The sequence below is a fragment of the Mirounga angustirostris genome, unplaced genomic scaffold (assembly GCF_029215605.1).
Source record: "Mirounga angustirostris isolate CCGP_5_RB_7025 unplaced genomic scaffold, mMirAng1.0.hap1 SCAF_17, whole genome shotgun sequence".
Taxonomy (NCBI): domain Eukaryota; kingdom Metazoa; phylum Chordata; class Mammalia; order Carnivora; family Phocidae; genus Mirounga; species Mirounga angustirostris.
The window spans coordinates 29145243-29159468 of NW_026991725.1; the positions used below are offsets into that span (position 1 = coordinate 29145243).

General features: G+C 48.3%; 1 protein-coding gene and 1 long non-coding RNA gene across 10 annotated transcripts in view; one reads left to right on the forward strand and one right to left on the reverse strand.

The window, feature by feature from the left end:
- Positions 1 to 14226, reverse strand: part of DCAKD (dephospho-CoA kinase domain containing) — a 29163-nt gene that overhangs the window by 12836 nt on the left and 2101 nt on the right. The window contains exons 1-2 of one of the 9 annotated variants that reach the window (XM_064583762.1): positions 9588 to 9630; positions 6592 to 6680 (exon numbers count right to left, since the gene is read on the reverse strand). The exons of 5 other annotated variants lie outside the window; for them this stretch is intronic. The gene's annotated coding sequence lies outside the window, so the exon portion shown is untranslated. Of the gene's footprint in view, positions 1 to 6591; positions 6681 to 9587; positions 9701 to 14226 lie in introns of those variants that run through there. 3 more of the 9 variants (XM_054510778.2, XM_045888753.3, XM_045888752.3) reach the window with 3 other exon arrangements.
- On the forward strand, positions 651 to 2297 carry LOC135363053 (uncharacterized). The gene is made up of 2 exons (XR_010408777.1): positions 651 to 938; positions 1662 to 2297. It is a non-coding gene; the product is annotated as an uncharacterized LOC135363053 (long non-coding RNA).

Here is a 14226-nt window from a genome sequence, read left to right on the forward strand (position 1 = left end):
ATCGCTATAGGCAAATCAATTCAGAGCCAAAGAAAAATGATTTCTAGACGATCATATTGTTGTTTGCCCTCTGCAGAACAGGGGGTGAGGTCTTATGGACAGCAACCAGAGCACAGATGTCAATTCCAGGCTCAGCTCTGTCCCAGACTCTTGGGGTAACTTAATGAATGTCTACCCTTCTCTGTGCTTCGGTCGACCATCTGTGGAAACAGACCAACAGCTGCTTGGCCTCTGTCAGGGAGGCCGAGGGGATGGAGAAGCACATGCCCTGGGAGGCCGTGGGGGGCCCCTGGCTGAAAGGGGCTGGACAAATAACAGCTGTTCCCGTCCAACAAGCCGTCCATAACTCATTCCTCCGCTGACTGAGGACTGAGCTCCTCTGTGCCTTGCAGCGCCGCATCGGGGACCTCTCGGGTAACCAAAGGAAAACGTAGGTCCTGCCCCTCAGGAAAACTGGACGGAGAGACAGTAACACATGAAAGCAGCCAAGAAGAACAGAGCAGCCACAGGCGAGCCAGAGTAATCACGCGGGACTCACCCCGGGCCAGGGTGCGTGCGTGCGTGCGTGCGCGCGTGCGTGCGCGCATGCGTGCGCGTGCGCGTACCCACTCCCAGGCCTGCTCACGGCCCTGCCCAGGGAGGCAGCTGCAGCGAGCAAGAGCCCACGTCCGCTCTAGGCTTAGCAAGGAGGCAAAGAAGGCTGAGGTTCCAACTGCCCCTAAGACTCACCTAGACCTGTGTGGCAGCTCCTTCCCAGGGAGACCCATGGCGAAGTGAGCCCCTCGGGTAACCTGTGCTCCCGACCCCGCTCCTGCGCTGGCTCGAAGTCCTTCCCGTTTCCCCTCATCCCACCGCCATTTACATGCAGGCAGTGGGAACCTCACATCAGCTCCTAAACCTGGCCCTGAGCTGAATCCTCTACGAAACGTCAGAAAAAGGTACGGAAACCCGGGCTCCACCCTACTGTCCCAGACAGCGCGGCACCAAAACCACTGCTAAAATGGAAGGTTAGGGGCGCCTGGGTGGCTCAGTCCATTGAGCGTCTGCCTTCGGCTCACGTCATGATCCCAGCGTCCTGGGATCGAGTCCCGCATCGGGCTCCTTGCTCAGCGGGGAGCCTGCTTCTCCCTCTGCTTCTGCTGCTCCCCCTGCTTGTACTTGCTCTCTCTCTGTCAAATAAAGAAATAAAATCTTAAAAAAAATAAAAATAAAATGGAAGGTTGTAGACTGTAAGTCAAGAAGCCTGGGTCCCAGTCTCTCTGCATTCTGCCATAAAACTGTGTGACAGTAGGAGCCTTCTCACCAGCCTGGCTCAGGGTGGTAAGTGCTCCATAAATGACAAAAAGCTGATGCCCCTGGGCGCCTGGGTGGCTCAGTTGGTTGGGCGACTGCCTTCGGCTCAGGTCATGATCCTGGAGTCCCTGGATCGAGTCCCACATCGGGCTCCCTGCTCGGCAGGGAGTCTGCTTCTCCCTCTGACCCTCCTCTCTCTCATGCTCTCTGTCTCTCATTCTCTCTCTCTCAAATAAATAAATAAATAAAATCTTTAAAAAAAAAAAAAAAAGCTGATGCCCCAAATGCCTGCCCCTGTCTGACCCTCAGTCTCCACACCTGTGAGCGAGGGGCTGATGCTAATGGGGCTTTCTTCCTCCCTTTTGTAGTGTGGCACTTCACAGAGCTGTCCGGAGATGTTTGCCTGGGAGACCAATGAATGACGAGACTGCTGGTGGCCTGGGAATCCTCCTTCTCAATACCAAAAGCTGTTCCCAGAGCCAGCTTGGCTGGAGGAGGAAGGAGACACTGAGTCCCATGGTAACAGAGAAAAGCAAATGCCCAGCACAAGAGAAATGCAAGCTGGATTCTGGGAAATGATCCCAGGCCTGTCTGCATCAGCCAAGGTGGGCCTCCAATCCCAGGGGAGCCACATCCAAATCCTTTCTTCTCCCTCACTCTCCCTGTCAGGGGAAAGACAGCAGGGTGTAAAGAAAAGGGTTGGGACCTGAGTCGCAGAGGTGGAGTCTGTAGTCCATGAAGTGAGGAGCGAATTCCACTGTGCTCTGTAAATGGGGGGGGGGGGGGGGTCCCTCTCGTTTAACTTCCCCAAACTGCCTTTCATTTTTTACCTCTTGGGCACCAACAGCCCAGAGAAGATGAAGAAAAAACATTCAAGGAAGAATGGTCTTGGGGCACCTGGCTGGATTTATCAGTGGAGCATGCAATTCTTGGTCTCGGGGTTGTGAGTTTGAGCCCCATGTTGGGTGTAGAGATCACTTAAAAATAAAATCTTAAAAAGAAAAGTCTCTCTTGGAATCTTTTCTGGCAGTGTTTCTTAGGGAAAAATGAGAGTAGTCTGCTTCATGGGTCTCCAGACACAAAACCCTGCTGCCCATTGCTGGCTGTCCTAGTTCTGACTCCCCCAGGCCCACCCTACAAACCTAAGTCCCATCCCCTGCACCCAGACCTGTCCAGTGGCCTCTTGACTCCACCCTCCAGCCCCTGCCTGGCTTCTCCCAAAATGGCCAGGGTCAGGGCTTCAAGTGGACTTCTGATCATGTCACTCCCCTGCTTAAAACCCTCACTGCCTCCTTCCCTCTCCTCCTATCCTCCTAGCCTCTCACAGAAGCCTCTGGGCCCCATGTAACCTACCCACCTTTGACCCCTCTGCTCCCCCACCCCCCAGTCAAGGAACTTGGTCCAACCTTGCACACTTGCTTTCTGTCCCTGAATATTCAGGGTCTTTCCCACCTCAGAGCCTCCATGTACTACGCTGCTCCCCCTGCCACCACGCTCACTTCCTAGCTAACTCCCCTAGGTTTATTCTGCATTCATTCCTTCAGCCAATCAGGCACCAGGCCCTGCTCAAAACAAGAGTGCCTGCCCCCTCCAAGCAAAGCCTACACTCTACTGTGGGAGGTAGGGGGGTGGGGCAAGGGCGGAAACAATAAACTCACAATATGTACAGTGATGTTAGGTGGGGAGCATATCAAGAGCAATGGGGGTCAATGTCTTTAAGATTTTATTTCTTAGAGCATGTGCACGAGTGGGGGGAAGGGGCAGTGGGAGAGGCAGAGAATCTCAAGCAGACTCCACACTGAGCACAGAGCCCAACGCAGGGCTCCATCTCATGACCCAGAGATCATGACCTGAACTGAAACCAAGAGTCAGACGCTTAACCGACTGAGCCACCCAGGTGCCCCGGGGGTCATCATCTTAAATCAGGACCAGGGAGGTCTAAGTGAGGGCTGGAAAGCAGCAAGAAGGCACATCACAGCTCCACTCAGAGCAGCCTTGTCCATCCCCCAACTCAAATCAGGTCCCTGACCTCTCTCTGCGCCATTCTTTTCCTTCCCTGTACCCATCATGTTTGTGTGACTGTTTTCAACGTGTTAAATAAAATAAGCCCCACGAGGCCACGAGCTGTGTCATTTACAACCCTTTGTCTGTGGCATCTAGCTTAGTGCCCAGTGTCTATCCATCATGTACCAGATGAGTGATACTGGTCACGTTACTTAACCTTTTGTTGACTTGGTTTCTTCATCTGTGAAGCTAATGGCACGTACTCTGAGTCGCTGTGAAGAGTAGAAGAGTTCATACATAGAAAGTGTTTCATTCTAAGTGCCTAGCACACATTTATGCCAAGCACTCACCAATGCTCCCTCTTAGTTATGAGAAGGTGTTTGAAAGCTCTTTATAGAATGAACAACTGAATGAGTCCATGACTAGGGAAGGGGAGAGAAAATACTTGGGGTCACATTCTCCTGTCAGTGGCAAGGGGGAGGCTGGAACCAACCTCCCAGCTTGCTCTCTTTTCCATGAGAACATGCTGCCTGAGGATAGTATATCCCTCCTGGGGGAAAAAAAGGGAAACAAACGAAACACCCCATGGGTTAAGCAGAATAAGAAACTGATACTTGAATGGACACTCTTTCTTTCCTCCCTTGGGAGAGCTCAGGACTTAACTTGGAAGCAAGTTCTGTTGCTTTGCATCTCCCAATCAACAGCCCCAACCTGCCTGTGCTGGGGGGGCCAGGACCTGGCTCCCTCATTAGCTTGCAGCTTCCCTTCCTCCTCCTCCTGCAGCCTCCCAGGATTTCACACTGGGCATGCATGACCTGCCAGACGCTTCTCCTTCCAACTGCTTTCCAAAGAGCATGTATCCATTTTGCTCCAATGATCAATATAATCATTCATGAAAACGAGTCATTCCCTGCCTTGGGACCCAATTATTTTCTCATGTAACCAGTGGTTGCAAAAATATATTGTTTTCCAGTTAACTAGTAAATGCTATTTTTATCTATGGTTTCCCCACTCCTAATCTTTCATTATTGGGGAGAGGCTGCCGTTTAAACCTCAGTCCAAGTTCTCATCTGCTAGGCCTATTAAGTTAGTACCTCCTTTAAACCGCCAATTACCTGGAGGGAGCCCCAAGAGAAGGTGCTGGTGGTAAGTCCCTGTCTCCCTTCTCCCCTGCCAATACCAAGGGAAGGGGAGAGAACAGGTCACTCTTCTTGAGCACTCTCCAAGCATAACCCATCAGTGCAGGGAGCTTTTATGGGTGGCCAGGGAGGCTGTTTGCACTGGAATACTATACTGGTGCTTAGGCAGAGGAAGGATCACAGGGAATGCCAAGTCTCAGGGGCTTCAGAGTCACAGGGACCTCAGATGGGATCTCAGCTCTGTCCCTTAATTAGCTCTGTGGCCTTGGGCAACTTCAGCATTGTGGGCTTAGTTCCTTGCGTATAAAATGTGATTAATAATGACGACTCCTGGGTTTTGTCAGGATTGAAGGAGGTGACACGTTATGGCCACCTCCTCTTCCCCAACTCAGTGTGTGACATGTCACAGTCATTGCAATCTACTCCACTTCCCCAAAGGGCATCCTCCACCCTCTCAATTGCTCAGGCCAAAATCTTTGGTGTCCTCCCGGCTCCTCGCTCACAATCTTCATCCTACCCGCTAGCGCCCCCTGCTGGCTGTGCTCCCTGCTACCTTCACAACCTAGGGAGACACCGCTAGGTCCTTCTACCACCATCTTGCTCCTGGATTACTGCAGTCGCCTCTGAGCGATTTTCTTGTTGCCTTTTGCTCCCCAACTGTCTGCTCATGATATACCAGCTAGTATGAGCCCTTAAAAATGCAAGTCCAATCATTTCACCCCTTTGCTCAAAATCCTCCGACGGTTCCTCTCTCATGTAGAGCACGAGCCAAGTCCTTACAGGGTCCTACAGGGGCTTCACGATGGACGCAGGCATCTCTGTTCCCAGCATCTCCTATCACCTCCCCCTTGATCTCAGCCCTCCAGACACACGGTCGCCTTGCTGCTCCTTGACTATGTCGAGCATACTCCCACCTTGGGTCTGTGGATATACTGTTCTTCCACATGGAAAGCTCTCCCCCCAGAGGGCTGCATGGCTTACACCCTCCTCTGCCTGACCATCACCCTTTTGGAGACTGTCCTGAATATATAAAACCCTCATTTCACTCTCTAGTCTCCTCACTGTTCCACTTTTCTTCATAGCACTTACTAACTTATCACTACCAACATATTACATATCCACATGTTCATCTATTGTAATCTGCCTCTCCCCAGAATCTGGGCACTACTGTATCCAAGGTGCTGAAAACAGGGCCTGACAAGTAGAAGGCCCTCAAAAACATCTATTGAATGAATACATAAAGCATGCAGACAAATGTCCAGCTCATAGGTAAGGAGGAACTTAACACTGACTATTTTATTTTTTATTATTTTTAAAGATTTTGAGAGAGAGAGAGAGAACATGCAAATGAGCTGGGGGAGGGAAAAGCAGACTCCCCGCTGAGCACAGAGCCTGATTCAGGGCTTAACAGCAGGAAGCTCAACACAGGGATGCCAGGACCCTGAGATCATGACCTGAGCTGAAGTCAGACACTTAACCGACTAGAACCAACCAAGGGCCCCTCAAAATTAACTCTTAAAATAACAGCATATCTGTTTCAGAAAACCTACTATAGAACAACAAAACCTTTTCCACATCACTTCCTATCCCTACATTTCTGGGCTGACAATATCTTGGACTCACAGATGAGGAAACGGAGACAGAGAGTGCCTAGGAAGGCAAGGTTTCCAACAGGCAGGATATAAGAAGAGCCGCCCCACCTGGGTGGCTCAGTCGGTTAAGTGGCCAGCTGACTCTTGGTTTCAGCTGGGGCCATGGTCTCAGGGTCGTGGGATGGAGCCCTGTGTGTGTGTGTGTGGGAGGGGGGTGCTCGCAGCTCAGTGCTGAGTCTACAGAGTCTGCTTGAGGCTCTTTCCCTCTTCCTTTCCCTTCCCCACTGCACCCCCACTTGCACTTGCACACTCTCTAAAATAAATAAATAAAATCTTTAAAAAAAAAAAAAAAAGGGTGTGGGCGCCTGGGTGGCTCAGTCGGTTAAGTGTCTGCCTTCGGCTCGGGTCGTGATCCCAGGGTCCTGGGATCGAGTCCTGCATCGGGCTTCCTGCTCCATGGGGAGCCTGCTTCTCCCTCCACCTCTGCTTTTCTCTCCCTCTCTCTCTCATGAATAAATAAATAAAATCTAAAAAAAAAAAAAAAAAAAAGAGTAGCCGCTCACCATTTGAACACTATGTGCCAGCGACATCCCTCATTCCGTTTGATCAGCAAAACCACACAGTGAAGTCAGTTCTTTGGTTTATGCCCATTCTAAAGGTGAGGAAATGAAAGCTAAAAGAAGTTAGATATTTGTGCATGGTAGTTCCAGGACACCTGGGGCATACTTGAAGATATTCCAAGGGGCACAAAGGCACAGTATAGTAGGAGTACATTTCCCACTCAATGCCCACTGCCTCTACCAATGGGAACAGACCAGCTTTGGAACATGCCTGCATCCTCTCCTTTCCCAGGTCTCTGTTTACCCTGCCCCATCTCCCAGGTTTCAAAGAAAGGCACAACTATCCACCCATGTCAAAATCTTACTAAGGTGCACTGTCCCTAGTGCAAAATTCCCCTGGCACCACCAAGGGGCACTTGGAAACATCAGTATTCATGCCGAGGATGTGCCTGCCTACAGTGACTGCGTAACAAATGCTCCTGCTGAGTCAGGTGGTTTCCAAATCTTTGCCTTCAATAAAGTTCAAGGAGGACCTAAAAGAACTGTCTGCTGGCAGGTCATTATTAATTGATTTCAATGACAGATCACTGTGATTTTTTTTTGGCCATAACTCGGAGGGTGTTCAAAGAACTGAGTAATATTACCACAACAAAATGTCTTCAAGCTCTACGTATTTATTTACACGAACCAACTTTTTCAGTGCTTATGGCCACAAATAAAAGTTCTGCTCATTCTAGCAAATATACACGATACACACATGAACTTTAAAAAGTTCCACTTAGCGTATTAAGAGAAGCATTTCAGGGCGCCTGGGTGGCTCAGTTGGTTAAGCGACTGCCTTCGGCTCAGGTCATGATCCTGGAGTCCCGGGATTGAGTCCCACATCAGGCTCCCTGCTCAGCAGGGAGTCTGCTTCTCCCTCTGACCCTCCCCCCCTCTCACGTGCTCTCTCTCTCTCTCTCAAATAAATAAATAAAATCTTTAAAAAAAAAAAAAAAGAGAAGCATTTCAAATAAAACTTATGTTTGACAATTGATCAAACCCAGGTGTTTTGATCAATTGTATATTTTGCAATTATAAAAACTCAATCCAAGAAAAATTGTTTAATATTATGACCCCAAGACAATTTTCAAAAATGTTTTAGTTTTAATTTTTTTGTTATTTGTTGCAGAGACGTAGGACGACAAACGAAAGGCTTTCAAGCATAAAATATATCATACTAGAAAAAGATTCTGGGGAGGAAATTAGGTAGAAATATAAGTTGGAGGAAAAATAGCAATGTAAAATTTCAAAGGTTAAACTGGTTTGTATATTTTTTTAAAGGATAAGGGAAATCAAATCACTATGGTATTGAGATTCCATTGCAGATTTACATGCCTGACATAACAGTTTCATTTTTAAAGTGTCTAATATTTACAATTAACCAGAAATCATCTCCTTTGAAAATGTCAAGAGAAAATTTTTAGCTATCTAAAAACGTGCCAGTGGGTAGTTTTCAAAACAAACCAAAGTTCACTGCTTGCCTGCCTTCAGTTACCAGCCCTAATCTTTTCTCCTAAGGCAAGGCACCAAGAAAGGATCTGAACCCTTCAACCGTATTACTCAGGAGGACAGATTCAGACCTTGCACAAGACAGAAGAGGATCCGGTGGGAATTTATGGCCCTGCGAAAAGAAAACCACCCCAACCCGCCTGCCTACTTTCTATTCATCAGTCAGAGCTCCAGCATTGCCCAAGACCTAGGTCGGCACCCCGCCAAATCCATCTGATTTATTCTGGTAAAATCAGCCATCACCCTCCCCCCAACTCCACCCCCCCCCCCAAACCTTTATTCAAAGGCTTCCGTTTCATTTTTAAAATTAGGACTTAATGTCAAGGTTCATTCGGGTGATAATTTTCCCATAACTAAGGGAGAAATAAAACTTCATAAGCAAACTCAACGACAGAGGTACCAATGTCTCCATTTGGGAAATTGGGGAAAGAAAAGTAGGGGGCCAGGCCGCCCTCTTTACTAGTGGATGAGTGGGAATCTCATGCTGCCACCCAGGCCTGGTGGGGGGCGGGGAGGGGGGGTCTTCCCTAAAACTTTAAAACCAGTCCAGCCTCCTGGGGAAAAGGAAAGTGGAGGCAAAGCCTCGTCTGAGATGATCACTCAGCAAAACAGCAGTACCCAGAGAAGCAGTTTTAATCCACCCTATGAAATAGGTATCATTCCCGTTTTCCAGATGAGCAAACTGGGAGTCGGAAACGTATGCAAGTTCACAAAACTGGAAAGAGCAGACGCCGGATTCAAAAATAAAATAGATCAGGGGCGCCTGGGTGGCTTAGTCGTTAAGCGTCTGCCTCCGGCTCAGGTCATTGTCCTAGGGTCCTGGGATGGAGCCCCACATTGGGCTCCCTGCTCTGCAGAAGCCTGCTTCTCCCTCTCCCACTCCCCCTGCTTGTGTTCCCTCTCTCACTGTCTCTCTCTCTGTCAAATAAATAAATAAAATCTTTAAAAAAAATTATCTCTCCCTTTAAAAAAAAGGCAAAAACAAAAATAAAATAGATCTGACCACAAAGTTCTGAAGCATTTTGACTTTGGACTGAACCTGGGTTTGAAACCACTTTCTGCCACAATTCTAGCTGTAAACCTTTCTCCGTTTCCACAGCTGTAAAACAGGGAAAATAACACCTTGCTTAGTAGGGTTGCTGTCAAGGCACAAGGCAATGAGCCACGGATGCCAAAGCATTTGACCCAGGGGCTGCTACACAGTACGTGCTCAACAAATTGGAGCTGAGGTTTGAAAAAACAAGGCGCGCACCGCCCACCCCACGGCGCACACAACCGGTGCGCTTCGGGCGGGGCTCGAAGCGCCCAGAGCCAGGCCCGGCGCCGGGACGCGGGGCCTCGGGGGTAGACCCAGCCCTCTGGGACAGAGCGGCCCCGAGGCGCCCCGCCCCCCCCAAGCCCCCGCCGGGTCCGGCTATTTCCGCCCGCCCGCGCGGCGCGCTACGTACGCGAGGCCTCTGACCCGGCCTGGGCCGTCCCGCTCGCCCAATCTCAGCGGCGCTTACTGGCTCCCGGCGGGCAGGCGGGGCCTCGCGAGCGCGCGCACGCGGACCGGACGTCCGGCCGGCGAAAGGGTGGGCGGGGAAGGCGCGCAGTCCCAGCGCGCTGGGCATGGTGGGCAGCGCGGGTTTGCTGCCTCTTCGGGGCCAGAACCCTCCCACGCCGAGGGAAAAAAAAAAGACCCGGAAAGTCCTAGCTCCAAGCTCAGGCCTTGGCCATCTCTAGCTGTGCAGCCCCTGGCAATGGCTACGGCACGTAACTGCGCGCCTTCAACCCGCCAGGTCCTAAGAGCACTCTGTAGTGTGGCACTCATTGAGTTTTCACAGGTGGATACTGCCACCGTCCCCATTTCACACAAGGGGAAACTGATTTTCAGAGGTTAATCCGTTTGCTGTCTTACAGTGTCAGTTGGCTGTAGAGCTCAGTCTGTCCGTGCAAGTCCAGCAAGTCACTTAGCCTCTCACCCTGTCTCCGCCATTAAAGTGGGGATACTCACTACTATGCTGTTTGTTGAAAGCATTAGAAATACATAAAAATACCTAATGGTGTCTCACATATAGTAGGTGGTCCTTAATTACCCTGCTTCCTTTCCCTAAACTGGACCTCTGCTTTCTGCTTCCTTTAAAGTAGGAATCTTGTCTATGTTCACCACAAATATCCCCAGTGCCTAGAACAGTGCCCAGCACAGTAGGGATCTGAAACATTGAAGAATGAAGTAATTCAATATCTTTCTCTGACCACTCCAGTCCCTGAAACCTTTCCTCTTAACGTCAACAGCACCGGCTGCTATCACCCAATAAATAGGCTTGCATCTTGATCAAAGGGCACATTTGGTCCAAACACCAATCCAGTGTTTGAATCCCCTCTACATCACCTCCGGGGTCTAATCTTGGCCATGCCCAATGTCAGGGAACTGTTTTCCAAGAGAGCTTCATGCTGTCCAAATTTGAAGTCTAGTCCCAAAAGTAAGAAAGTTTTTCCTTAGGTAATACAGTATCTCCCCTAGTTCTAATCTGTGGGATCATGCAGAACAATTCCAATTCCTATTCCATAAGGCCAGATCTAATGGCCCGGTTTCCTTCTTGCATCAAACAATTTACAGATAACCTAGCTTTGTGGTTCTCAACCTTTTCCCTACTCCTGACACATCAGAGGGAGACTCCCATCAGTAACCCTGGCTGCCATGGCAATGACAGGGAGAGGAATATACCTTCCCCTCTCTCAAATAATCAAGCTCTTCTTGGGGCATATTGTTAGGAAACCCCTGCAGATGATTCTGCTTTTCCCAGACACTGCCTGACGGTATTGTGAGCATTGGTGTACAGGCAGGGGCCTTGTCTTTTAAGTAGGTGTCCTTGTGGTCCAGTGGGCCAACAGCATCTGCGACTCCGCCCTGCATCTCTGCTGGGATGATCCCAGAGGAAAGGCTGAAGGATGCTGCAGGGCCTTTGACCCAGGTACATCCTTGGAACTGAAGCTCTACCTTGGCAGTTTGGAGGTGATGCCATCAAGGATTTTTTCGGCTCAAACACATACCCTCTTTTACTCAGGATAGCAATAATAAACTGGCTCTAGCTGCTTACACGGTCTCATTTCATCCTGACCATGACCTGCATCTCAGTCACCTCTGTGTCCTTGGCATTAAGCACGATACATGGAATATGGTGCTGCATCAAGGTGTTTGATGAACAACATTCTAAGTCCGAGAGAGATGACTCCTTTGACTCCTGGGTCTTTGACTCTTGGTTCTTAAAATTAAATTTACTTTCCGTATGTTTATTTTAGATAAATATTAATATGCAATTAAATTTATACCATACCTTACAAATACCATTAATATTTATCCTTTATTAAACAGCTTCAAAAAAAAAAAAAAAAAAAACCTCCCATAGGTTGTCACCAGCTGGAAGATAAAGTCCAAACTTCTTAGCCTGAAACTTAAGGCCTTCTGTGACCTGGCCCCAATCACCCCTCTAGACATGTGTCTCACCATATGTCTCACCATATGTTCTCCCTTGGGAAAGGCCAAGAAGGAAAGTGATTTAGTTACTGCACCAGACTTTGTGTTAAAACACCAGGTTCAAGTCTGAATTCATACTAAGTAGCAGTGAAACTTTGGACTAATCATTGAACTTCTTGTGTTCTCATTGTAATAAGGGGAGTAACATCTGCCCTGCTCATTACACAGCATCAGAGACAGTTGATGGTGGGGATCAAAGAAACAGCGTGCTAGCACATTTTGTGAGCAATAAACGCTACGGGTCACCAACAAACACAATGGGTCACCATACTGCGTGTTCCTGCCTCTGCCCTTTCCCTGTAACCCTTCTTTCTCACTATTCATTCATTCACACATTAAATAATCCAACAAGTGTTAATTGAGGGCCCACTCTGTGCTGGTCCAAAGGATACAGAGGTGAGGAAAATCCAACGTATTCTCTGCTTTCACAGAATACAGGGTCTTGTGGGAGAAAATGGTTGCAAACTGTATAACCACACAAACAAAAAAAAGTAAAACTGTGGCTGTGATTCCAGCTCGGGGGGGTCCACACGGCCCCCAGAAATTATAATGGAGGATCTGGCACTTAAGTTGCCTCCAAGGCCAAGTTCAAAGTCTGCTTTCTCCAGGAAGCCCTTTCTAACAATGCTGCCCCAAAGATCTGCACCCCCTGCCCCACCCTGAACTGCAGTTAACCTCTCTCTCTAGCTCATTTAATCATACCCAGTCAGGCCGTGTGATTTTTTCAAATTGCACCTGGTTTTTCCCAACTTCACTGTAAGTGCCTTCTAGCAGGGAATAGCTGGCACACTCTTAAATTCCACAGATTTAAGCCACAGAAGGCTGGACCCACTGCGTTCCAGGCCCATGTGTCAGGCGCTGTCATAGGAAGGAAGGGTACCCTTCCTGAAAGTGAGCTCCAGGGGAGACAGGAAGCTGCCAAAGACCATCTCCCTGTCCCTTATTCACAATTGAGCACACTAGCCCTGTTCTTCAGAGGAGAAAATCTCTCTTCTTTAGGACAGCCAGGCTGCTGCCTATTATGATCTTTCAACAACAAAAATGTCATCATCTCTTTCCCCAGCTAAAAACCTTTCCAGCAGCTTCCAAGAGTCTTCAGGATAAAGCCCAACCCCCTCAGCATGGCCTCCACATCCCTTCCTGGTCGACTCCTGCCTGCCTCTCTCGTCTCAACCTCCAAAAGGCTCATATAATTCTCGCTGCAGGACCTCAACAGCATCCCACTCTCAGGCAGCTGGACTCCCCCACCCCCTACCCCATTTGTCTGGTTCCCCTTTGAAAACTCAGCTCAGCCATCTTTTTGTCCAGAACCTCTTTCCCCAGGCTAAGGGGGCTTCCAGGGTCCTGCTACATCTGGTGTTTCCACTCTCTCACACCCTGTACCATAATGGTCAGTCTGTGTAGCTGCCAACGTGTAGAGTAAAACCAGCATGGGGACAACTGTATTGTTCTATCCCTCGTTCTCTAGTTCCTGCCATAGAGCCTGGCATGTGGTGAGTGCTCCAAGGTGTTGAATAAATGAACCACAACTTGGCTTATGCTTTCCTAGGCCCATTAGAAGAAATGGATCTCTGACATGCTGGGAGTACAGCAAGGGCCTTGATCTGTGATGGACATCGTGAGAAAGTTTTTCTTTGATTATCACAGGGAATGCTGACTTCCTGGGAAGGGAAATAATAATTTATTAGGCACTGACTGTCTCAGACACTTTACTAAGTGTTTTGCCTTCATTGTCTCATTTTTTAAGTGAAGACACTAAGGCTCAGAGATGTTAAGTGACTTGCCTAAGGTCACTCATCAGGCAGAGGTAGAACCAGAATTTAGAACCCAGGGAGTTAGACTCTGAAGCATGTTCTCTTAATCACTATATTCTACTGTCTCCAGTAACAGCTGTGAAGGGATAACAGAGGGATCCACAGTAGAAGTAAACTCCAGAATCTGCAGTTTCACAGGCACATTCCTCAGCCACCCTTTGGGTTCTGCTGTACCTCACTGCCTTTGTAGAATGCTTCAGCCAGAATGGTAAGGATAGAAAGAGCCAGCAGAACTAGATGGGAGAATCCTGCTATTTTAATGTGATGAGGCACTCAGAAAGCTGGGAATGTTTACCTTGGAAAAAAGAATTTTAGGGAACCAGATATTAATTGAAGAATATGTAACAATTATATAGAGGGACACAGGATTATATGCTTCCACGTAACTCCATAAGGCAGAACTTGGCCAACTTTCGACCAATAAGAACTGTCTGAAGGTGGAAGGCTCTCTGTTACGGGGTAGGGGGGTGGGGAGGAACAAATATGAGAACTCTTGGAATCCCAAGAAACTATCACAGACCCAATTTAGGAAATTCTACACTGTACTGCTTTTGGTGATCATTCTGTCCTAATGTGACAATAAACTCGAAAGTAAACTTACATTCCAAAATCACATGTGGCAATATTCAGTTTTCAGTGGTCATTTTTAAAAAGTATCACATATACGCAATTTCTTTTTAAAACCATAACATTTTTTAAAAAAATAACATTTAAATTTTATTACAGAGAAATAACGGATTCTACAAAATCTAA